The sequence below is a fragment of the Oryx dammah genome, unplaced genomic scaffold (assembly GCF_014754425.2).
Source record: "Oryx dammah isolate SB20612 unplaced genomic scaffold, SCBI_Odam_1.1 HiC_scaffold_25, whole genome shotgun sequence".
NCBI lineage: Eukaryota > Metazoa > Chordata > Mammalia > Artiodactyla > Bovidae > Oryx > Oryx dammah.
In genome coordinates, this window is record NW_024070209.1 from 87,827,731 (window position 1) to 87,852,144 (window position 24,414).

Below are 24,414 nucleotides of genomic sequence, written 5' to 3' on the forward strand. Positions count from 1 at the left end.
GGGTCAGTGGTGTTGACTCTTTGTGACCCCATGGACTGCAGCTCACCAGGCTTCTCCATCCATGAGATGCTCCAGGCAAGAAGACTAGAGTGGCTTGCCGTTTCCTCCTCCATGGGGATCTTCCCAACGCAGGGGTTGAACCCAGGTCTCTTTTTTTCCAACCCAGGCCTCTCTCTCTTTTTTGTTTTCCCAACCCAGGTCTCTTCTGCCTCCTGCATTGGCAGGCAGGTTCTTTACCACTAGCGCCACCTGGGAACCCACAGGCTCTCGACAGGGGCACAAAACTAGGCCCCACTCTGGCGGTACAACCTTGGCAAAGTCCTTCATCCCCTTCCCCGGTTTCCTCACCTGTGTGTGAACCAGGGGTTGTCATAGCTCCCAGGCTGCCGTAACAAAATGTCCCAGACAGGGAGCCACAGCGAGATGTGCCCTCTTATGGCTCTAGAGGCTGGAGTCCGGGATCCAGGTGTTGGCAGGGCTGGTTCCTTCAGAGGCCGGTGAGGGAGGCCCTATTTGAGACCCCCTCCCCCCGCTGTTGCTGGTGGCTTGCTGAGCTCTTGTGCCAGCTTCTATTTCATGGGGTTTAAAAGGGTCCCACCCACCCCTGGACCCAGTCCCTGGACCTGCCTCCATATGTCAGTCTTGATGCCGGTTGACCCACACCAAAGCCTGATGCCCACTCTCAGCCTCTGGTCCAGGTCCCCGGGGCTCCTGCCTCGCTCTGGCATCCCCTCCCTCTCCCACCCTCAGCTGGACCTGCTGGTTCACCTTCAGCCTGTTGTTGTTGCTGTTCAGTCCCTCAGTCGTGTTCAACTCTTTGTGACCCCATGGACTACAGCAGCCCAGGCCTCCCTGTCCATCACCAACTCCGTGAGTTTAGTCAAACTCCTGTCCATTGAGTCGGTGATGCCATCCAACCATCTCATCCTCTGTTGTCCCCTTCTCCCCCCACCTTCAATCTTTCCAAGCATCAAGATCTTTTCCAACAAGTCAGTTCTTGGCATCAGGTGGCCAAAGTATTAGAACTTCAGCTTCAGCATCAGTCTCCCAGCCTATTGACTGTTGAATCCTCCCCCACCCCTGAGTGGAGATAGGCTTTGGGAAGGGCTAGGGTCTGAGGCAGGGTGCTGTGTGTTGTGGGGTGGGCTGATGCAGCTCTGGGTTGCAGAGGACAAGCCTACGTGGTCCCACTACCCCATTGCTGTGCTGAGACTGACCTCACTTGGCTGACTCTGAGGAAAGGGAAAGAACTAGCTGGATGGCCTGGCTGTGTCTGGCCCTGAACTTGATCACGGCCTGACCGTGCTCAGGATGTGCATGCAGAATGGAAGGCCTGCTGTGTGCGGGCTGTCTCTACCTGTGCCACTTGGCATTGGGCATCCCATGGAAGTCGCTTTGGAGCCAAGCAGCTGATGCATCTCATTAGTTCTGCCCTCCGGTTGACAAGTGGCGGCCCCTCTGATGACAGGATGGGTTCCTCCCAAGTGCTTCCGTCTGGCAAGGCTGAATATTAATTACCTCCCTTTATTTTATGATTTTTCACGGACACGGGGTGTCACCACATCACAGAGTGAGAAGTCAGTGCCCAGAGATACAAAAAAATGGGTAAATTGGAGTGAGCTGCCCTCGACCCTGAAATACGGGAGGGATGGTTGTCGCCCAGGGAGTGAGAGAGTCAGTTCCTAGGCAGGTTGATAAGAAGTCCGGGGTCCCCAAGGAGGAGAAAGGGGTCTGGAGCTCTCAAGAAGGAGAAAAGGACAAACTTTTTTTTCTTTAAGCTCAGAGTTGATTACACAACAAAGCAACTCGGCTTAAACTCTGTACTAAGGATTACATTATTAGTATTACTTCTGGGTTACCTTGGTGGATTTCTGTTCTTTAGGGCTCTGATTGGATACACCCTAGGAAATTTGTTTTAGATGAGTGTTCAGTCCTGTTCTATCTATTCATAATAATTCTAGATGAGATCCTCTCACCTGGCCAATTAAAAGTACCTGCTCTGGGGCTGGCTATAGATTTAAGTTTTCTCTTAGGGTCATTTAAACTCAATTGGAGTGATGAGCTAAGTCTCAATAAAAAATTAACTTCTCATCTATTAAAAGGAAACTTCTACGATTATGGGGAAGATCTACATGGTTAACACCAGGCTATGGTCATTTAAGTTTAAAGGCTCCTCTATGTTGGGAATGGTTAAATCATACTAAAAATGATCAACCTAGTAATTATGAGACAAGGCTGGGTGCTTTATGAACTATGCCGGTTATTACCCTTAGAGAGAGTGATTGGTATAGAACTCAGTGAGTTTGTGGCACTAATTTATGGCCTTGACATCTACAGGAATGATACGAAGGTGTAGCCTGGGATTCCCATGAATTTAAGGTAATACATGTTAACAAATTACAGGTAACCCCAATCAATCTACCATTGGTATGATCCCAGTGGGTCAGAGATCTGTATTCTATTGGTATGACCATTTAGCAGCTTGTGTGTGTGTGTGTGTGTGTGTGTGTGTGTGTGTGTGTGCGCGCGCGCGTGCACCTTCAATGGGGTTGGAGGATGTAATTGCCCATATCTAAGCCTTGACAACTTTCATAAGCTTTAAATGATAGTAACCGGGCTATTAGCCTATTGAATTCTGAGATCTCTATGATGAGAAAGGCAGTGCTACACAACTGTAAGACCGTTGACACCTTAGAGCATCTCAGGGAGATATCTGTGCTATAATTCAAACTGAATGCTATGTTTTTGTACCTGGTAAGTCCCTTAATGTAATACATTTGAACCACATGAAAAATCAGATTTCTGCTCTAAGTGACCCATTCCCTAGTCTTGACAATCTTTAAAAAAAAAAAATGGTGTGGGAGGCTCATGGCTAAAATATTTACTGTTAATTCCACCAATGTTATTAACTATACCATTTGTATTTTGCTTGTTTCACAAGATTATTATTTCTTGTATTACCAAGTATGTGAGTGAGCCTTCAACAGAAATAATGACTAGACTTGAAGCAGTTGATCAAATGTATAGTCTGATATGTGATCAATGACTATAATAGTGTAACTCTAGAAGGCAATGACAACCCACTCCAGTACTCTTGCCTGGAAAATCCCATGGATGGAGGAGCCTGGTAGGCTGCAGTCCATGGGGTTGCGAAGAGTCAGACACGACTGAGCGTCTTCACTTTCACGCATTGGAGAAGGAAATGGCAACCCACTCCAGTGTTCTTCCCTGGAGAATTCCAGGGACGGGGGGAGCCTCGTCCCTCTATGGGGTCGCACAGAGTCGGACACGACTGAAGCGACTTAGCAGCAGCAGCAAGGATTATATAACAACAATGTATCCTGCTTGAGGACTTGTTTCTCCTTCTTGAGAACCTTCTGACTAATCCTGTTATCTTAAAATGTATATTATCAGAGTGGGTCTGGTGAGATCTTTCTATTGTTTGTTCTAATTCTGTCATCTTAAAATGTAACTTGTGGGAGTGGGTCTGGTGAGAGCTTTACAACCTTGAGACATTCTTTTGATTTATTGTTAATAACCAACTGAAACGTGTATAGCTCCCTTGCTAAGACTAGCCAGTGGGACACTCTCTGTGCCCCTCTTGATATCTACGTCAGAAGCTTTCTTTGTCCTTTTTACACTTCAATGAAACTCTGCTATCCAAAAGCTCTTGAGTGATCGGGGCTGGTCCCTGGTCCCGAAGCTAAATCTTCTTCTTGGGTGATCACGAATCCGACATCGTTCACCGTAAAATATCAGGAGTGGCTTGTTTGTTCCCGGGGGCGCCTCTGGGCTGTAGCTGGTGTGGGGGCTGCAGCCCCAGGTGGAAGGGAAGGCAGGCGGTCTTCCCAGTCAGGCAGCTCAGGAGAGATGCTCCCTCAGGACCAGAGAGTGAGAGATGGTTCATACATGACAAGCCCCAGAAGATTCTGGCACTCCAGGTGATCATGGTTGAACAAGCATCCACAGGGAACCCAGGCTGCTCCAACCAGCACTGGAGAAAAGGGTCAGAAGATGTGGCCTGGTGTGTGTGTGGTCTCCATTTAAAGGTGGACACTGGGCATTCATATCAGAAAACTGCCCCTGTGTGTATGTGTGTGCATGCGCGTGCATTTTGCACAATGGTGGCAGCCCCTCAACTGACAGAAGTAAGAGGAATAGTGCTAGCGGTGATGTAAACCCATTTTTAAATGACCCCCTTCTTGGCCCGTGGGGTTCACTAAACATCAGCTTAGTGTTTGAGACGACTGAGATGCCCGCTGGATGCCCTTGACTGGTCGCCTTTAAGAGGCCACTGAGGTGCAGGTGTCAGCGTGAAGCCTGGAGCTTCCAGTGTGGCGGGCAGAGAGTATGGCCCAGCATCCCAGTTATTTCCAAGTGATGGAGGAGTGGGTCTGTAATTATCCTATGAGGTCATCTTAATTAGAATGGTGTAAAACAAAGACTGTGAGGTATCATCCCATCTTTTCGAGACTTGTCATAGATTCAAATGGAAAATCTTTCAGCTTCTCGGTGGTGACTTTTGAAAACCTCCGTTGGTGTTCTTTCTCTCTCTGTCCCTTTGGCAAGTGTCAGGCGAGACCAGCCACTGGCCTCCAGTGGGTGCTCAGGCCTGTGTGGTGGTCCTCGTTGGCACCATCTGCAGGCAGGAGAGGCAGGGGTGGAGATGGTTCAGGGAGGACTCCGGAGGACTCTGTAGGGAAGGCCAGGCTCCCTCCTTTTTCTGGGAGAGAGCGTCACAGAGGATGAAAGAGGCACAGTAGAAACCAGAACTGCTGGACTTAGCCCCAGACAGCCTTCCAGGACCAGGGCCACTTGTGAAAGCCCCTGTCTCTCTGACTCTCTGTTTCTTCATCTGTGAAATGGAGTTGGCCTGGGAGTAGAGGTCAAAGAGGGAGATTGGAGCAGAGTGATGGTTCGTAAAGTTTCCAGAAGCCTCCTCTTTCCTGAAGGCGAGTCAAAGGGCTTTGCTGCTGAAGTGAAAGTGAAAGTCTCTCAGTCGTGTTCTACTATTTGTGACCCCATGGACTATATAGTCGATGGAATTCTCCAGGCCAGAACATTGGAGTGGGTAGCCTCTCCCTTCTCCAGGGGATCTTCCCAACCCAGGGGTCGAACCCAGGTGTCCCGCATTGCAGGTGGATTCTTTACCAGCTGAGCCACAAGGGAAGCCCTTGCTGCTAAAACCAAGTAATAAAGCTTAATGAGTAATAAAGTTTCCCCTGATTTGCAGATGCAGTGACATCAAAAGCTACTAATGGCAAAGGAGCCCAGTTCCTCCCTCGCCACGGGGGTCACACATCCTGAGTCCCACCAGCACTGTCTGAACCCCGTCTGGGTGCTTGTGGGAGACACAGCCTCTCCCAGGCCTCCCCATCCCCTCCCGTTCAGCCCCGGGCACCTCTGGCCAGGCTGCCGCATGGGCTTTCCCACCAGTGACCTCTGGTCAGCTGGCCACAGGGTCTGCTGGCCCACTCTTTCCTCCCTGTCCCTTTCCAAGAGAGAGAGAGCCCTCCCAGGGTCCTCAGAGCTGCCACGTTCCACGGACGGCAGGGCTGGGGGAGGGCCCGCCCGTGGCTGCTGCCGTTCCCGGTCCCCTTGCTCTTCACTTGCCTTACGCCCGTCATCCTGTACCCAGGGCTGCCCTCCTTCCTCCAAGCCAAGTGTGCTGCGGCTGCCACCCCCACCCCCTCTCCCACTTCCCTCCTCACCCTTCCCGGCCTTTGAGACTGGGAACTGGAGCCCTTCACACCTCACTCCGAACCATCTGCATTTGGGCTGTTTCACCTTTGAGGGCTTCCCCCCAACAGTGGGGAAATTCTCACTTCACATCTGCGTGAATAAGAGGCTCCTCTAAGAGGCGGTCTTTCCAGGGGACAGAGCTGGGTGCAGATACAAAAACCGGGTGTTACCAGAAACAGACAGATTCACTGAAAACCAAACTCACCTCCTTTGGGTTAGGTTTTCATGCAGAATAGGATGTTCTCAGTTTTAAGTTAGACTCGGACACGACTTCACTTCATTTCACTTCACCGTTTTTGAGTGTGCCATTGGGTGGTATTAAGTTTCTCTTCCATAACTTTTGGCTTCCCTGGTAGCTTGGACAGTAAAGCGTCTGCCTACACTGCGGGAGACCTGGGTTTGATCTTTTAATGCTTTTAATGCTTTGTAAACCCATCGCTGCCTTACAGTGCTTCCTTCTTCTATGAAAGTGTGTTAGTCGCTCAGTCCCGTCTGACTCTTTGTGGCCCCATGGACTGTAGCCCGCCAGGCTCGTCTGTCCATGGAATTCTCCAGGCAAGAATACTGGGGTGGGTTGCCATTCCCTTCTCCAGGGGGATCTTCCCTACACAGGCATCGAACCTGGGACTCCTGCATTGCAGGCAGATTCTTTACTGTCTGAGCCACCAAGGAAGCCCTCCTTCTATGAGGAGGAACAAACTAATAAACTCTACTTTTTGAGCTGAATGAGTCTGTGCCTCTCCAGAGAGCCCTGTGCCCAGGGGTGTCCTGTCCTGGCAGCCATGGACTCAGCCCCCATTGGAAGTGATGTCTGCCCAGGAGTCCTCCACTTATCAACTCTGTGACTTCGGACAAGTGTCTGGTTTCATTGTCCACAGGATAGGAACAATGAGACTTCCCCCGGGGGAGAGAGAGAGAGTAGAATAAGATAATACTGCCGAGGAAGGCGACCAGTGCCCGCTGGCCTTGGGGAAGCCTCCATCTCGCTGAGACTGCCCTCGGGTGGTCATGGGCAGCTTCAGAGCTTAGCAGGAAGCCCTGAACAGGCCGGATCCTGTTAGAGCAGGTTAAAAAAAAAAAAAGTAACTCCAGCAAGGGAGAAACTGGGTGAAAGCGAGCCAGGCCTGCCGCCGATCACTGGACTCCAGCTTCGTAAAGTCGATACGGACTATCCATTTCCTTTGTGGCTTCATTTCATAGGAAAGTCCCTGCAGGTGTGATCTGTGACTTACAAAGAAGGTTGGGAGACAGCAGCCCTGGAAAAATAATTCCACCTATAAACACCTGTGTTAACAAGTGCTGTATTTGTACAGCTATTTTCTCTTTCAAATACTGTTTACACACACCTATTCTCTTACCCCGCTCAGGTGTGCGTTGCAAGGCATCTGGGGACTTGCTGGCTTGGGGCCAGCCCTCCCCAGTCGGAAATGGCTCCCCTCTTCGCCGAGCAACTCGGGGCTCAGAGCTCAGGTCTTCCGGGGGCCTGCTGTGGTGTTTGTGCTCCTGGGGTCCCCCTCTGGGAGCTCAAGCCAGTCAAGTCCAAGACCTCGGTGTGGCAGGAAGGCCCGGCTGGGGGGCCCCTTAGGGGACAGTGACCCCAGCTGGACGAAAGAGGACACCTGCTCTTTTCCTCGCTAGCTCAGGTCACTTTGCATTTTCACACTGAGCAGAAATTTGAACCCCTCCACCACCTGATTTCCACAGCCATCCAGCACTCCCTGGGCTGGGGGGTGGGTAGCTGCCGGAGGAGATGCAACAATGAGACCTTTAGAGGTCTGGCAGGCCGGGGAGGAAATGCGTTCAGTGCGGCCCTTTCTCGTTCAACAAGGACGCCAGTATTTGTTTAGAATTCCATGTGCCTCCACGGAAGCCCTTAGGACTTGATTCCTGTCTCACCCTGGCGAGTGGTTTCACCCCCAAACGGCACGGGACACTCATCGGGACCTTGTGGACGTCCAACTTTCAGGCCCCAGGCTCAGAGACCCTGGTTTACTTGAGCTGGAGTGGTCCAGCCCGTTCAAATCCCCAAATCCGTCGAACGGGTGGTGAGCGAAGCCCAGCTTCTGTTAGGATTGCCAGGCATCTCTGCATCGTTATTTACTGTGAATATAAGCCTTTCGCTCAGAAGAGCTGTGCATTTACAGAGCAATCGCAAGGGTGCAGAGAGAATCCACCTCCCACACCTGTCCCCTTCTTGTTGGCAGCTGGCAAAGCCTTAGTCATTTGTCTCAACGAAGTCACCGGCATCCGTCCACCACTATCAGTGAGATTCTATGGGTTATTGGGGTTTTTTCCCCCAAGTTCATTTTGTGTACCAGGATCCCCCCCAGGAAACCTCCTTTCATTTAATGGTCACATCTCCTCGGCCTCTTCTGATCTTTGCTACTTTTTCAGACTCTCCTTGTTGTGTATGACCTTGATGGTTTTGAGGGCAGGTTATTTTGTAGAGCCCCGTGCTCTGGTCTTGGCTGATGTTTTTCTCATGCTTAGACTAGGGTATGGGTTTTGGAAGGAAGACCACAAAGGCTAAGTCTGTATTCATCCTGTCCCATGACTCATCACGGCCACGCTGGGCTTGATCACCTGGCTGATGGCGGCAGAGTCTGCCAGCCTCCTCCACGGTCATGTCACCCCTCTGGCTGTACTGTGTTCCTCAGAGGCACGTCACAGAGCAGAACCCACACACGGCAGAAGGTGGTCCCCCTCCTCCTCTTGCAGGGGGCATATCTGCATGAAGTCTGTGGAATTCTCCTGTCAGGGTGAATAGTTTCTCCCCATTAATTATTTTTTCAGTTATTTATTTATTCACCATGGATCTTTTTTTGAAAAAAGTTTTATTGGTTTATATTGGCATATAGCAGATTCCTGGGTGGTGGTAGCGGTAAAGAACCTGTCTGCCGAGGCAGGAGATGTGAGAGACGCAGGTTTGATCCCTGGGTCAGAAAGATCCCTGGCGGAGGGCATGGCAACCCGCTTCAATTTTTTTACCTGGAGAATCCCATGGACAGAGGAGCCTTGGTGGGCCACAGTCCATGGGGTTGCAAAGAGTTGGATACGACTGAAGCGACTTAGCGCTCAGGCATGCGTAGCAGATTAACAAGGTTGTGATAGTTTCAGGTAGAAAGTAAGTCGACTCAGCCGTACATACACATGTTGCTGTTATCCCCCAAACTCCCCGCCTATCCAGGCTGCCACATGGCTTTGAGCAGAGTTCCCTGTGCTGTACAGTTGTTCCTTGTTGGTGATCCATTTTATATATAGCAGTGTGTACCTGTCTATCCCAAACTCCCTACCCATCTCTTCCTCCCATCCTTCCCCACCCCGGTAACCGTTAAGTTTGTTCTCTAATTCTGTGAGTCTGTTTCCTAAATACATTTGTTTGTATCATTTCTTTTTAGATTCCACATACAAGGGAATAGGCTGTTTCTCTGTCCAACTTCACTTAGTATGCTTTATTTACATTGGTGTAGACTCCGAGATATGTAAGCTTCGGGCTATGATCCAGTACCATGGTCCTTACACTGTTGCTCACAAACGACCCAGCTTTGGGCAGTGGGAGCTCTTTCAAGGTACCTTCTCTCTCTCTGTCTGAAATGCCCTGTCGTTTTGGTTTTCAGATGCTTGCTTACTTAAGAAGAAAGGCAGGGCGCTACGAACACCTGCTGGTTGGTTTTGGGTGTTTTATTTGCATTTTCGTTTTAATCATAACCACTCATTTCTCTCCTTAACACACACTCTCTCTTGTTCTCCGACCCCCAGTTTTCACTCGGGTGCCAGGAGTGGCATCAGGGGGCCACGGCAGAAGGAGCCTGGATGGAGAGCTGGGTGGCTGAGTTCATGTCCAAGCCCTGTTCCTCTCCAGATGTGTAAGCTAGAACGAGTTCTTTCCCCTCTGCCAGCCTCTAGTCTCTGACTGTGGGAGGGAGACAGCCCTGAGTATCTCGAAGAAGCCTTCGAGGCCAGTGTAGCTGTAGAGACAGCGTAGCCATACTCAGACAAGCATCTTGTCCCTTCTGCCCCTCCTGCTGTTGCTAAGAGATTGTTACCTTTTGACTCCTGTTTCCCTAACCACAACATCAGGGCACTGGACTTGCTGTTCTTGGAAGACCACCCCCCCTTCCTGATGTTCCTTGTGGGCCCGGATGGGTGTGGATGGGTGATGGGGCGAGGACTGGAGAGAGGTCAGCAGGCATGGCCCAGGGAGCCCAGGACCCTGGCCTGTGGCCAATCCCAGCCTCATATTGGAATCAGCTTTGCAAATCTGCCCATCAAGGAAGATGGCTTTTTGCCCTAGAACACAAAACATTATACTGAAAAATGTTATCAGCGTGTCTGGGTTAAGCCCCCACTGGCCCCTGCCACCCTCAAATATGTTTCAGCTCTTAGCGTGGCTTGGCTGGCTGGACACAGGCTGGAGATCACAAGCCAGTCTGATCTGTTAGAATGTGAAGTGTGCCTGCAGTCACTGGTACCAAAGACGCATGGACGTTTTGAGTGTTCTTAGTTATCTGGTCTCCCATCTCTGTGCGTCCATTTCCACCCACAGTGGTATTTGTCAGCTTCTATCAATGAGTGGGATTTGGGTTGGGGTGTGAGGTTGGGTTTCTGGTGTGAATTCCTGAGGTTGGTTACAGGTGCTGAAACCCGGGCCAGGGCCTGGCTGGGGGTGGGGTGTGGCTGCTCATGGTGCTTCCTGTGGGAGCTGGGCCTCGGACGCTGACGTGGACCAGTTCTCCGGAGCAGGAGAGGACCCGATGGGGAACGTGGGCTCCAGAAACGGCTCCGGGGTAGGGCTAGAGGAGCCGACCTGGGCGCCTGCAGCTCTTCTGGTCTAGAACAGGGTGGGCGGTGGATGGGTGCTGAACTGGAAGGAGGGCCAGCTTGGAGCAAGCCTGGGTCTTTGTCCCAGAGGAGGAAAGCTAAAGGTATTTACCCAAACTGGGTCACTGGGTTGTGGAAACCTAGAACACTGGCCAAGGCCGTGAGTGTCCCAGGGTTCAGGGCTGGGCAGGGGGGTGAGTGAAGGAAAAGGGGCCCCTGAGTGTGGACCCTTGGGGATGGGCTGGGAGAGGAAGAGGGGCTCGGAATGTCCAGTCAAGGGAGGCAGTGGCAGCAAGAACAGGATCCATTGCACAAATGACCACAGACGGGTGTCCATGTGTATATGGAGATCCACCTACCAAGATGCTTGCGGAGGCATTGTGGGTAATGGGATAAAATCGGACCAACAGAAATGTCCATGATTAGAAGGGGATCAAGGTTTATCTGAAATACAAACTATACAGTGGGGGTACTCTGGCGATATTGAAAAGAATAAGACAGGCCTGTAGGATCCATGGACTAACACTAGTGGGAACAAATCACATGTTTGTTTCTCTTACATAATCCCGCGTCTGAAGGGGAGCGGTTGCTGCTTACCAGGGTCGTCAGGGGCCCAGTTTCCTTCTTTCCCATATCACCTTCATGAAAGGTGTTGGCTTCAGAGCCCTACACTAGTTTCCTCATGGCTCCAAAACGTCTGCTGTGGCTCTGAAGATCACATCTAAGTGTAAAGAACGAGAAGGGGGTGCTGGTCAGTGCCAGATACCATTGTATATGTTTTTTTTAATCTGGAAATGGAGAGATTCCAAGTTGCCCCCTGGCTTCTCCTCTCTCTCCATGGGCCATCTCACCCCCATATCTCATTGTCCAGGACAGGGTCTCACCTGCTTATCCCCAGCTGCAGGGAAGACTGCGAAAGTGAGTATCTGGCTTTGCAGCATGAGAGTAAGGAAAGAGTCTAACAATGCTGTCAAGTCAGCCAGCCAATAGGGTTTGCCCCTTGCATGTAAAGAACTCCACAGGCAGAGTTTCTAGGGGACTTGTGATAGTAATTGCCTCTGGGGAATAAGATGTGGGATCTTAGAGAGGAGAGTAGCTCGGTTTTTTATTGTATATCCTTTCTTACTCTTTTTTTTTTTGTTGTTGTTACCACATGTGTATGTGACTTTTTCCATTAAAAAACTTAATTAAAATCAAACAAAGCGGGGGATGCAATTCGCTATTAGTAGATGAGGGAACTGATTCAGGAGATAGTCTGGGGAGAGCCCTGGGGCTTCTGTTTATGGGGGTCCCTGGCCATTTACCTGTAGCCAAGTCGAAGGTTGAGTGTGTGGGAAGACCCTAGTGCCTGGACTCTGGGCATGGAGGGTGGAGGCAGGGCTCACCCAGGGAAGTGCCAGTGTGGGCAGGGGCAGGAGCTGGGAGGGCCAGATCCCATCCTCAGAACATTTACTTGGTGAGTATTCATGATTCTCTTGCTGACTCTTCTTCCAGAGGGCAGTGTTGAAACTGACTTCTCAGGAAAATCACTCCCTGTCTTGCTATAGAAACTGACGTATGTTTCTAATTCTGCTCGCCAACTGGAGGTGGTCATTGACGACGTGACGTGAAGCAGAAATGGGAAGAGGATCTGAATCAGGCCTCGAATCAGATGACTCGGATGAGAGCGTGAAGAGTCTGAAGGGACATGTGGCTTTGCTTCTCCTGAGGGTGACTCCACTTAGGGGCTTCCCAGGTGGTGCTGATGGTGAAGAATCTGCCTGTCAATTCAGGAGACCCAGGAGACGTGGGTTCGATCCCTGGGTTGGGAAGGTTCCCTGAAGGAGGAAATGGCGACCCACTCCGGTAATCTTACCCAGAGAATCCCATGGAGAGAGGACTCACGGGCTACAGTCAACGGGCTTGCAAAGAATCGGACACGACTGAGTCACCGAGCACGCTCGCTCAGAGTATTCAGCTCAGGCTTTGGGTCTTGAGTCGGGCAAGTCTGACGAGCCCTTCTGTGAACAGCAACCCTTTGTTTCTGGGTTTTCCAGACTGAGTGCCCTTCTTTGGAGGAGGTTTCTAAGAGCTCATGAAGATCAAAGCAAGTTAGGAGAAAGAAAACTTGCAGGATACTTGGTAAAACCCAAGCAACAGTGGATTGTTGCTGGAACAACAGTGTCTAGGAAGGCCCTGTCTCGTTTGCCATTTCTAGTGGTGACCTCCTTCTGCAGATGGCAGATGACTGCTCCGTCAGCTCTGAGACATTCAGGATGATACTTTGAGGACTGCATGGCACCGTGGGGCTGGGAGGGGAACCTGTGTCCCACTGTGCAGGTCCTGTGCCCTCGACCAGCAGTCGTAAAGGGTCTTGTCCCCTTGGGAGTCATAGAGAGGGGAATGGAGCCTTTAGTATGGGGTCCCCTCTCCCTGTCCACTCATGGGCTCTGGTGAGTGGCAACCACATGCTGGCAAACGTTTAACAATTGACTGAAGGAAAGACAAAAACAAAGTCCTTGTCTGCCCGTTTCTGTGGTGTGAATACTCTCACCAAGCTGCTTCCACGGTACCCACGAGCCATCTCGGAGTGCCCATCTGGGAAGAGATGCTCACATATGGCCCAGCGATGGGGTGAGGCCTGGCTCCATACACACTGACTGGGGTGGTCCATGGCCGTACCGACTGGTGACAGCCCCGCGTCGCTCATGAGAGAGGAGGGGAGGGATGACTGAGCAGCCTGAGGACCACCGGGACCAGAGAAACATGGGCTGCGCGACTCAGGGGTCCTGCCCCGAGGAGGCCCAGTCAAGTCACCCTGAGGTGGGTGCTCTGAGCTGACTGTTTTCCAGAAGGGATGGTTTTAGGGCGTCACCCTAACCACTTCCTATCAGCACCAGCAACCTCGGGGGCTCACCCAAGGTCACACAGCAAGTGACTGCCCACCCGAGGCTCTTGCCCCAGCTCTGAGAACGAGCTCTCATTTCTCAGAACCTCAGAAAGCATGGGGTTCAGCCGCTCTCCTCCCCCCATGGGCCAGAGGGACAAGAAGGGGTGCTGGCCTGAGGCCTGGAGAGGACTCCAAACCCCCAGCCTGCATGGAGACATCCCTCTGCCCCCCACTCTCCCTTGGGGTGGCCTGACCCCTTCCCTTCTCCCTGACCCAGGAAGGAGCTGCTGTTCAGGGCGTGCAGGAGGCATTCAAGGGTGGTCCCTGGAGTACTGGAGAAGTACCACAGAAACCCCTGTTACCAATGTGGCTGAGCCACGCCGGCCCTGGGGAGTGGGGTGAGCCTGAGGAGGAAGCAGGGTGACCCCTGGCCTCTGGCCTCGGTGATCTGTCATGAAAGACTCTGACAGGAAGTGACTCTCCACCACAGTGGGAACCCCTGGATGCCCTTGGGAGCTCATCCCCACATCACCTTTTGAAAAATTAAAACACAATCCTACAAAGAAAAATAGCACATCGATGAAAGTACAGATGCCAGAGCCCAGCTGGCTGGACTTGACCCCAGGCCGCACCAGTTCCCAGCTGGGTGATATTAACCACGCCTCTTCTCTGCTCTCCAGCTTGGTCTCTTCACTTGCTGTTTGTTCAGTCCCTAAGTCATGTCCGACCCTTTGTGACCCCATGGGCTGCAGCACGCTACGCTACCCTGTCCCGCACGATTTCCTGGAGTGTGCTCAAATTCATGCCTATTGAATAGATGATGCCATCCAACCATCTCATCCTCTGTTGCCCCCTTCTTCTCCTGCCTTCAATCTTTCCCAACATCAGGGTCTTTTCCAATGAGTCAGCTCTTCACATCTGGTGGCCGAAGTATTGGAGCTTTAGCATCAGTGAGTATTCAGGGTTGATTTCCTTTAGGATTGACTGGCTTGATCTTGTAGTACAAGGGACTCTCAAGAGTCTTCTCCAGCACCTACAAAATACAAATGATGATGGTCACTAGAACCTACCTTGGAAGGCTGTGGTGAGGATTAAGTGATTGTGGATACTTGAATATATTATTGACATGTGTACAGCCCCTGGCACGTAGCAGGAAATCAGTAAATATAAGCCACCTAGTATTTATATTAAAGTTGGTGGTCTCTGAATATTGAGTTCTCTTTAAGTATTTGGGGAGTTTGGCTTGTCGGGAAGGGAACATCCATGCTGGTCACCCTGCTCCTGGCGCTGTGCAGGCTTTGAGGCAGTCACGTGTGTCCTTCTACACGCAGGAGCCTGACCTCCATTTCTAAGCCTCTTTCCCCATGGCACCCTTGAGAATATTGCCTCTGTGACCAGCCAGGGGCATGGACTGCCTGGAGGCAGATGCTGAGAAGCAGAAGGATGCAGGTGGGCCTCTGTTCCACGGGATTAGAATTCCAGACCCACCGCTTCCAAGCTCTGTGACACTGGCCAGGTTCCTTCACCTGCCTGAGCCTTGATTTCCCATCTGGAGCAACGAAATGGATGTAGTTACTGATAGTGATCGTGAGAAGGAGCCCAGTTGTCAGTGTTGAAGGATATCGTGGAAATGTACCAGGTCCAGAGTGGGGACCCGGCCTCTCCCAGCCCAGTGCCGAGCACGTGTTACGTGGTTCAGGGCATCACGTCACTTCATCCTCGGGTCACCCGAGGAGGAGCCGCAGGTCCCAGTGGACCGATGACCTGAAGCTGAGGGCCGGGCGTCAGCTGAGCGGCTTGGCCGGTCTTCGCTCCGAGGCTGCTGGGAAGCTCTGCCACCTCCTGTTTTGTGTGTTCCCTTTCTTTCTGCTGTGTTTGAGGAACGTGGCGCATGAACAGCTGGCCGCAGACCTGAATGGGCCCTTTCTCCCCCGAGGACACCTGGATGGAGGCTGGGGCCGTCCGGAGGTGGAGAGCCCCAGGTGTGGATGGTTTCTGTTTGCCTCTTGGGTCTCAAGTGTTTCCTCTGATAACTTTCACGGAGAGCACCGCTACTGGATGTGGCTGCCCACCCTGAGGCTGGAAGTGCCTGGCTGGGGAGGAGAAGGGAGGGGAGAGGGGAGGACGGAGAGAAGGATGGAGAGGAGGAGGAGGGTGGAGAGGAGGAGGGAGGAGGAGGAGAATGGGGACGAGCAGGAGGGAGAAAAGGAGTTAGAGAGGAGCAGGGGAAGAGAATGCCCAGTGCTTGAGCAGGGCCTGAGCATACTGCTCCTGAAGGCCTTTAGAAAGTCTGGCTTCCTCCTGGCTGAGGAGTCCCTGAGCTATCTGCACAGTAAAGGGCGATCATGCTCCATGACGCAGGGGGCGAGATACCATCAGAACGAGAATATATTTAGAAGACAGGAAGTGAGCCCTCCAGCTTGCCCTTGCCTTTACAGCGGGTGTTCTCACCTTGTGAGCCCCTCACCTTCAGCTGATGGACAGGCTGCTGCAGGGTGACACGGAGGAAATGGCTCTGGCCGTCGCGCCGATGCGTTCTTTTCTTCTCTCTCTGTCTCTCCTCACAGGCTTTGCTGGGGTTGTCCCAAAGCAAAGGGGAGCCGTGACATTTTGCTAGGAACTGAGTCATTTTGCTGGATTTTTTGAGCCGTGTCCCTGATTAGTAAACCTGTTTCAAAAATGGGAAAATGCAGAGGGCTATTTTTAAGTGTTCTCAGCATCGATGTTCCTAATTCCTAGAACAGACATCAGTGCCTTTCTCTTTTCAAGTGTAGATAAACACTGAGCAGCTGTGTGACCTTTGGCAAATGAGACTTGCTGGGTGTCAGTTTGCTCATCTGTGAAATGGGGCTAACACTACCTATCTCATGGGGAAAGGATGGGCCCACAGACCATGTGAACTTTCTCCCCTCCTCCCCACTGCAGTGTGCAGTGCCTGTGGGCTTTCAACATGCACACAGTTCCTCTTATTATTTTTATAAGACTGACGGGTCCAAGGCCAGCATGGGGACTGGGTGAACTCACCCATTTGCTACACACAGGTGTGTCTACCAGGTTAGAATCTGCCTTTGGTTGGCTACTGGGGGAAACAAAGCGAAACCAGTATTTAAATCTGTCTGTCTTCTTAAATCAGCTGGACTTCCCTGGTAGCTCAGTGGTGAAGAATCACCTGCCAGTGCAGGAGACACGAGTTCGATCCCTGGTCTGGGAGGATTCCACAGACCTCGGAGCTAAAGCCTGTGCCCTGCAACTACTGAGCGCACGTGTCCTGGAGCCTATATTCCACCAAAGAAGCCAGGGCACTGGGAAAGCGGCTCACCGCAGAGAGAGACAAGCCTTCATGGCAAGAAAACCCAGCACAGCCGATAAACCAACCAACAGACAACAATAAATAAGGAAAATAAAAAAGTCATCAACCGTCAGCAAACTTGGCAACGTCTTTCTAGTAATAAGCGTTTGCCAGGGTCCTCTGTGCTGCTCCGTGAGAGCATCCAGAGGCAAAGGAAGGAATGAGACACTGCCATGGTAGGGGGCTCTGTCCAGGGCCGACACAAATGATTGCAAGGGGTCACCTCGTTCAGCTCGGGGTGTGAGGATGGCTTCTGTCAGTCACTGTCCCAGGACACCTGGGATGCAGTGATATTAGAAAGCCTGGGACAGCTGATGAGGGAGTTTTTATAGGTATGCTCTGTGTAGACACGGCCCCTTAGAGTAAGCTGTGCACAGTAGGTTACATTCCAAGAGAAACACTCCAGTGTGTCTAATATGAACTCCAAGCTCCTCTCAGCTTGGTGTCCCGTGTGTGCTGGGCACGTTGCTCAGGGCAACCTCACACCCACTCTGTGGGGTCCCCGCTCTGACTGTCTCAGTTTACACCTGGGGCCAGACCCTCAGCCCAGGTCCTACAGCTGAGAGAGGAGGGAGCTAGGACCTGAAGAGAGATCTTGGCATTGCTTCAGGCTTCCAAGATCCACCAGGGCAGTGTGTGCAGAGACAGAGCAGGATCAACATTACTGCCGCATGTTCTGATGCTCAAAGGAACACTTGTAAGGAGCTTTAGCAGATTTATTCCTTCTCTGCAGTATGGCTCAATGTGTGACATGACATGAATTTATGTTACATGTGACATACAACACATGATTAAGTAAGTACATGGGCTTCTGCAATGGCTCCATGGGTAAAGAATCCGCCTTCCATGCAGCTTTGATCCCTGGGTTGGAAAGATCCCTTGGAGTAGGAAATGTTAACCCTCTCCAGTGTTCTTGCCTGGGAAATCCCATGGACAGAGGAGCCTGGCGGGCTACAGTCCACAGAGTTGCAAAGAGTCAGACATGACTGAATGACTAAGCACAGAACACAAGTAAGTATACATATATATATATGTGTGTGTGTGTGTGTGTGTGTATATATATATATATATAAAGTAAGTATACACACACACACACACACACACACACATATATATAAATACTGGGACTTTCCAGGTGGCTCTAGTGGTAAAGAACCTGCCTGCCAATGAAGGTAGATTTAACAGATGGGGGTTCGATCCCCGGATCAGGAAGATTCCCCGGAGGAGCGCACAGCAACCCATTCCGGTATTCTTGCCTGGAGAATCCCATGGACAGAAGAGCCTGGTGGGCTACAGTCCTTGATGTTGCACAGAGTCGGACACTACTGAAACAACTTAGCACTCAAGCATGCATATTGATACTGGAGTGGGTAGTCAATCCATTCTATAGGGGATCTTCCCGACTCAGGGATTGAAGCTGGGTCTCCTGCATTGCAGGCAAATTCTTTACCATCGGAACCACTAGAGAAGCCCTATATGTATTATATAATACATGCTTAAGTATATACTGTATAATTGGTATATTGGTAAATTTCCAGTCATGCTTTCTTAACCAGAGGGTCAGAGCTGAACTCAAATTAGTCAATGGAGCTGACTAATTACCATTCCTCATAAGTTCAGGCAGGAGCCATGTGGAAGCTGTTGTTGGAAGGAATCCTAGGTGAGCCTAGTGTTTAGACTACACTAGTCTGGACCATAGTCAGCCTCCATTTTCTTCATTTTGTATATGTGTTTTCAACCAATCTCGGATCAAAAATATTTGAAAAAATAAATTCTAGAAAGTTTCAAACAAGCATAACTTGAATTTGCCATGATGCAACTGTTGGCACAGTATTTGCGTTGTATCTGGACAACAGGTCATCTAGGTGACTTCACGTCTAAGAGAGGATATCATAGGTTATATGTGAGTATTACACTATTTTGTATAGGGACTTGAGCGACCAAGAATTGTGGACCAATCCCCTGGAGATACCGAGAGAATAACTGTGTTTTTGAATGACTGGGGAAGAAGTCCTAGACGTGGTGGTCTGAAGGCAGCTCAAGCATAGCACTGGAGCTGGGAGGCTGGTGGGCTGGTGTGCGTGGCCTGGAGCTGACCTGAGCTGCTCAGGGGTCACAGGTCATGCTTCTATTTTAAGAAACACAAAGTCCAGCACAGAAAGCCATCTGCTAGGCTGTGATGAACGACATGGAGCAGGGATGAGTCTCCACCAGGTGAGAGCACCATTCAGGCTTCTGAGTGGGATGGTTGTGGGGGGCAGCAAGGTGAGGGGTCAAGGGCTCTGTCACCCCCTTCTCCTCCTGCCCTCAGTCTTTCCCTGGAAGTTCCCACGTGCCCCAAGGGCCGTTGGTTTCCATCATGGAGCACCCCCAGCGCTGCCTGGGTCTCAGGGCGGGGCAGAGCGTTGGTGTAGCAGGCTGCCCTCACTGCTTAGGCTCTGGGCTTGCTTTCCTTCCATGCTCTGGAGCTGAATGAGGGTTCTGCAACCAGGGTCATTTAGAGAGCCCTGGGGGCTGCTGGAGACCCCTGAGCCTTGTCTGGAACCCGGCTGGACATGCCCCATTTTTTGACAGGTAACCCAGGAGGACATCAACCCTGAATATTCATTGGAAGGACTGATGCAGAAGCTAAAGCACCAATATTTGGGCCACCTGATGCAAAGAGTCAACTCAGTGGAAAAGACCGTGATGCTGGGAAAGATTGAGGGCAGGAGGAGAAGGGGGTGACAGAGGATGAGACGGTTGGATGGCATCATCGACCTAATGGGCCTGGGTTTGAGCAAGCCCTGGGAGATGATGAAGGACAGGGAAGCCTGGCATGCTGCCATCCATGGGATCTCGAAGAGTTGGATACAACTTAGTGATGAACAACTGCAACAACAGAGGTGCAGGAAGTGAGATCTGAATTCTCATTCTAGCTGTGTGGCCTCAGGCAAGTCATTCACCTCTTGGAGCCTCGATTTTATCATCGTTCCAATGGGGATAATAATATTTATTGCTATCGTGCAAGGAGGAATAAATGACATGAGAGAGTTATGTAAGGTGCCCAGCACTGTGCCTGGCACAGAGAAAATATCTGATAAACAGAAACTACTATTAATGAAATGCAGCAGTTTGGGATGAGAGATTTGGCTTCTTTAACAAACCTGTCTTGGAAAGATTTTTACATCCTACTGTACTGTGCTAAAGAGACAACTAAATTCCTGTTTACATATAAACCTAAACCCTCTTATTCTAACTGTGCCACCACCTTAAAAGACATATATTTATGCTTTCGGTTTTAGTTGTTCATATGTTTAAAAGTGGCACACACTTCCAGTGTGATTATCCTAATGTACACAGGAGTTTAACAACTGTGCTCTCTGCTCTAACCATCTATTTGAACTACATTGTGCAAATAAGATGTTATCTTAAATAAGCTCCTAATATAACTCAGTAATCACTATAATGCTTTTTGGTGAAATTGTGGTGTTATTACTGAATTTAGTCATGAGTCTCAGATACTGAACCTTCGAACAAACACCAGCAGTGCCCAGTTGCTGAGTTCCCAGCCAGGAGGAGATGGACGTGGCTGTCCTGGTAGACTGGAAAGTTGGGGGGGTGGCGTGGCTGGCACGTGCGAGGTCCTGGGTCCAACACCCACAGGAGAGGGTGAGCCAGGGTGTAGGATCGTGCCTGTCGGAGGGAGGGTCACCCTTATCAGAAGCCTCATCACAAAGTGGAGAAGGAATAAGCACTGCATGCCCACACATTCCAGCCACAGGCAGGCTGATTCATGAAGTGGAATGCGGGCCGGGAAGGACCTCAGCCAGCTCCCCGGGTCTTCTCTGCCGGGAAGATGCCATCTGCACCGCCTCCCGGGAACTTTGCTTGCAGGTGCCTTTCTCTGACTGTCTTAAGGGGCGACTCAGTTTATCTTCACATTCAGTTCAGTTCAGTCGCTCAGTCGTGTCCGACTCTTTGTGACCCCATGAATCGCAGCACGCCAGGCCTCCCTGTCCATCACCATCTCCCGGAGTTCACGCAGACTCACATTGCATTAAAGAAATAGGAAAGCAACACGGGTGCGTGCATGTGTGTGTGCTCAGTTGTGTCCAGCTCTTGGCGATCCCATGGACTGTCGCCCGCTAGGCTGCTGTGTCCATGGGATTCTCCAGGCAAGACTCCTGGAGTGGGTTGACATTTCCTCGTCCAGGGGATTTTCCTGACCTAGCACTCAAACCCGGGTCTCCTGCAGCTATTGCATTGGAGGGGGATTTCATTACTGTCCAGCCACCCGGGAAGCCCTGGAAAACAGAACATCGAGGTGCGAATGGAGGATTTAAAAAATATACTAATACCTGTCTCTTGCTTCCTCCCTCCCTCCTTTCTTCCTGCGTCCCTTCCTTCCCTGTTTGCTCTGAGATCTGGGAAAAGCCTCAGCTTCCTCATGGGTAAATATATGGGTAATAAGATGGATGATGTTATGGACAGAGTTGTCTCCCTCAGATTCACAGACCTGAAATCGTAACTCCCAGGACCTCAGACCTGACTGTATTTGGAGACAGAATTTTTAAAGAAATGACTGAGGTAAAGTGAGGTCACACGGTGGGCTTAACCCACCATAAGTGGGGGGAGATTAGGGCATAGAAACACACAGAAGGGTGATCACATAGGACACGGGGAGAAGGCAGAGCGTCTCTAAGCCAAGGTGAGAGGCCTCAAGGGAAACAAACCCTGCCGACGCTTTGATCTCAGACTTTCAGTCTCAGAATAAATTCTTGTTGCTTAAACCACCTGGTCTGTGGTGCTTTGTCACGGCAGCCCTGGCACATCCATACAGATGTAAATCTCCAGGTAGAGAAATGTCACTTCTCACTGCTGGTTACCCAGGGTTGGGGCAGCTGGGAGTTAGGCAAATGAAGTTGGGTCTCGAGACGGGTCTGGAGCCTGTGGTCTGGGAACTAGCACTTGTCTGGCTGGCTGTCTTCACAACCTCCATGTTCTCTAGTCTGCCTTTGGGGAGGAGTGTGTGCTGCTAGCTTCCTCTGCCCCAGGCACTGTACGTTCTTGGCAGAGTTTGTCCATTGAGCAGGTAAATGTGACGGGAAGGAGAGCCTGGTGACTTATTAAATGGCGTTGAAAGAGCGAAGAGAAAAACCGGAGACGGACTCACCACGGTGACAGGAGGGGAATGTGGTTACTGCTGTGGGGTTAGAAGGGCGCTGAGCCGTGAGCTGGTCCAGACCATGCATCTCAGAGCGGGGACCTGGGGCCCCAGAGGAAAGGAGACTTATCCAAGACAGGGCTAACTTTAGGCCACCCATCTCCTGAACATTGCTGGCGATGCTTTCCTGGGATTGTCCTCATTCGGAGAATAGGAAAGGAAAAGAAGAGGTTCATTTCGTATTCACAGATGCCTAATGCAGAGAACACAACACATTTAAACCCTGAAAGTCTCCCAGTGGAACGGCTTAAGTTCACTCTTTGCTGTGTGGAGGAGTCATTGCTGTTGTTCTTCAGCCATTCAGTTGCTCAGTCGTGTCCAGCTGTTTGCGACCCCTTGGACTGCAGCATGCCAGGCTTCCCTGTCTTTCATTATCTTCTGGAGTTTGCTCAAACTCAAGTCCATTGATTCAGTGGTGTCATCCAACCATCTCATCCTCTGTCACCCTCTTTTCCTCCTGCCCTTGGTCTTTCCCAGCATAAGGGTCTTTTCCAGTGAATTGGTTCTTCACATCAGATGGCCAAAGTATTAGTGCTTCAACATCAGTGCTTCCAAAGAATATTCAGGGTTGATTTCCTTTTAGGCTTGACTGGTTTGATCTCCTCAATGTCCAAGGGTCTCAAGAGTCTTCTCCAGGACCACAGTTTGAAAGCATCAATTCTTCGGTGCTCAACATTCTTTACGGTCCAACTCTCAAATCCACACATGACTACTGGAAAAGCCACAGCTTTAACTATACAGACCTATGTCAGGAAAGTGATGTCTCTGCTTTTTAATATGCTGTCTGTTTGTCAGAGCTTTTCTTCCAAGAGCAAGCATCTTTTAATTTTGTGGCTGCAGTCACTGTCTGCAGTGATTAGAAACAGTTAAATGTTATCATCCATCCATTGTGTGTGAATGACTGTGAAGGTCAGGAAAACAGGCAATGAGCTTATCTCAGCTCATCTGAGAATGACCCTCATCACCGGCATTGTTTATGTTCTTTGGGACCTGCGGCTCCAATCACACCAGTACTTTCTCCTGGTGAAGCAGAGTGAGGGTCACAGGAGGCGGGCAGGGTAGGATAAGCACTGTTGCCTGCCGTGGAAATGCTGGAACACCTGCTTTTGTTGAGTCCCTCCTAGATCAGGGCGCCTCAACCTGGGTCTTGCTCCTGCAGCCCTGTCCTCGATCCTGCTCTGGAGAGGAACACAGCCACTCACAGGCCACATCTACACCACCTAACGGGCCAACGTTAAACATTAAACACCCCTTAAATGCCTTGGCATTACCGTTAAGAGGTAGTCTGATGAATGGGCTTAGTGACCTTTGTTAGATGGAAGCAAAAACAGAGAGATGGGATGAGGGCCTTTGCTGGGGTTCAACTAAGTCCCGCAAACCATCACATCTGCTAATGGGGAGCCCACAGCGTGTGGCACGTCTGTGGGTCTGCTCGACTTGTGGGAGAGGAAGTGGAGGGACAGAGGAGCTGGGGGACCCTCACAGCCAGGGTCACCCCACTAGGGGATGGGCTGAGCTGGGACTCACACTCAGACCTGCCCTGTTGCCAGGCTGCGTGCCCTCTTCATGCGACTGCATTGCCCCCGTGGGGGTATTTTCCGAAAGCCTGTGGCCTGCTAGGGCATGGAGAGGAACCAGAGCTGATCCCCAAACTGGGCCCACAGCCTGGCACCAGGAGGCTCTCCCGGAAACCCTGGGTGGGGGTAGGCGATAACGTGGGGGGCACACGCCTTTTAAATCAGAAGTTTACCTCTGAAAAAAGAAATAATCATTGCTCCCCATTTAAAAACATAAAGTAAAAAGCAGAGAAGAAAACGCACTCCTTGTGTTTTCACAACCGGAAGCTCACCGCCATTTCTCTTTGGTGTATTTTGTTTTGGTTTACTTTTTTTCTTTACACAATAATTTTCTTACCTTGTTGTAATGATTGATGGTAGGCTTAGGTAGACAGAACCTAAGTTTTTCTCATTTTCCATTTTATCCCTTCACAGTCATGCAATTGGTGCTCAATATTTTTTTTTTTTTTGACAGGAAAGTAGGATTTGTTGGTGGACATGAGTAAAGAGGGGCTTCTCAGATGACAGTGGTGGTAAAGAAACTCCCTGCCAATGCAGGAGCTTCGGGTCTGAGCCCCGGGGTGGGAAGATCCCTTGGAGGAAGGCATGGCAACCCACTCCAGTATTCTTGCCTGGAGAATCCTATGGACAGAAGAGCCTGGCGGGCTACAGTCTGTGGGGTCACACAGAGTCAGACACGACTGAAGCAGCTTAGCATGCAGGCAGGTGTAAGGAAGGGACAGCAGCCATTTGTCCAGGGGGCCACGATTAGGGATTCATTTAACCCCACAACCATCTGAAAGGAGCCACCTTTTCTGCCACCATGTTTTAAAATTCATCTACATTAAACTTCGGAGACGAGAATCTTCTG